The sequence below is a fragment of the Rhinolophus hipposideros genome (assembly GCF_964194185.1).
Source record: "Rhinolophus hipposideros genome assembly, chromosome: 8".
NCBI classification, from domain to species: domain Eukaryota; kingdom Metazoa; phylum Chordata; class Mammalia; order Chiroptera; family Rhinolophidae; genus Rhinolophus; species Rhinolophus hipposideros.
The window spans coordinates 8,553,783-8,555,400 of record NC_138054.1 but is presented as its reverse complement, the minus strand read 5'-3'; the positions used below and the strand labels follow the sequence as shown (position 1 = coordinate 8,555,400).

Below are 1,618 nucleotides of genomic sequence, written 5' to 3'. Positions count from 1 at the left end.
CGTGATAGACATCAAAACAAAGAAAGAGGGAAACAACTTGGAGGAAATAGGACCCTGCAGGGAGAAGATAACTTCCAGAACACCCTTTAGCATTGAGAGGAGCTGTCCAGCCTCCGGCCAGGGCCTCAAAACGGGGTCAAGACACCATTTTATTTTTCATGCTATATTATTTTTTATTAGGGATGAAGACCCTTCCAATCATGTCACTTAGATCACCCACTGCTCTGTCTAACTGCCTGTCTCTTGTGTCTGTCTTCCACAGTGGTGAGGCGGATACACTTCCCGCAGGGAAGAGAAATGCAAGATTTGTTGCCTTTACCAACCGCTAAAATGTTGGAGAGCAGGGTGGCAAAGCTGTTGCCGTTGGTATCTTTCACATGCACCATATCAAAAGAACCAGGGTGTCTCTCTTTGTGGTGATCACATCAATTTCTCCCAGAAATTGTCACCATGCACAGGTTATCAGTGTCAAACTTGAAGAAATAGTAATTTTGCTGGTCTCCAAATCAATCTGAATGGTGTCGTTCACCTTGATGAGGGGTCAGGGTAGTGGAGGGTGCGAGCATCATGGGTCATGAGATGCGGGATTCCTTTTGTGCCCACAAATGTATTTCTCACTTTGTACAACTTGTACATGGCCTCCTCAGGTGTAATATGATCAACAGCAAAGCGACCCTTAGTGTCATAGATCAGACAGAAGTTCTCTCTGGTCTTGCCGATGCTGATGACATCCATCAAACCAGGGGGGGAGGTCACATCAGTTTGGACCCTCCCATCAATCTTAATAAATGCCTGCATGCAAACCTTCTTTAATTCATCTCCTGTTAGGGCATATTCAGTCTGTTCCTTAGGGAGATGATGAGAGGGAGACATTCCCTCAGCTTGGAAGTACCGGTAGATGGATGAGGAACAAACACACGAGTCTGTTTATCCAATGTTTTGGATCCATTACATGCTTCAGATGCTTCTTGGGATCACGAGCCATGGCTGCGCTGGGAGGCAACATTTTTTAAAAACAATGTTAAGCGATATACAGAGAAGAGTGCCTATTTGTGGGAGGGAGTGGGAGGATATCAAAAAGTTGCATTCAGAGAATAGAAGAGGTGCTATTAGAAATTAAAACTATATCAGAAATTGAAAGTTCACAGTAAAATTGGAAATATTCCAGAGCAAAAAGGCAAAGAGATAAAACAAAACAAATAAATAAGTCAAAGAACTGGTGATCCAACATAGGAGAGAGGTGAAGGGAACCCCATAAGATGGTGAAAGGAGACCTCAGCATGACAGCCATGACAGCATGAGACCCCAGCATGCACCTGCCCAGGGGCAGCCAGCCCAGAGAGCTTTCATGAAGATGAAATCCATAGGATGTTTGATGAAAAAGAACATTCTGGAAAGGGACCTAGACCATTAGCAGAGAGTTTGGGATCAAATTAGTTATAGCCATACAGAAAATTAAACAATTATTCTTTAAAAAGATAATTAAAGATAATTAAAAAGTTAATTTGGGAAAAACTAATAACTGGACAGGAAAGACAAACAGCTCAGGCTCTGCTCTGATCAGTAGATAGTCCCACTACAGTGAATACAGAAACTGATGTAAAATATGACTGTATTG

At 42.6% G+C, this 1,618-nt stretch overlaps 1 pseudogene across 1 annotated transcript; it reads right to left on the bottom strand.

Annotated features, from left to right (window-relative positions):
- Window positions 1-212: 212 nt before the first annotated feature.
- On the bottom strand, window positions 213-985 carry LOC308500538 (small ribosomal subunit protein eS4-like; annotated as a pseudogene). Its single transcript has one exon. The product of its transcript is annotated as a small ribosomal subunit protein eS4-like (transcript).
- Window positions 986-1,618: the final 633 nt, after the last annotated feature.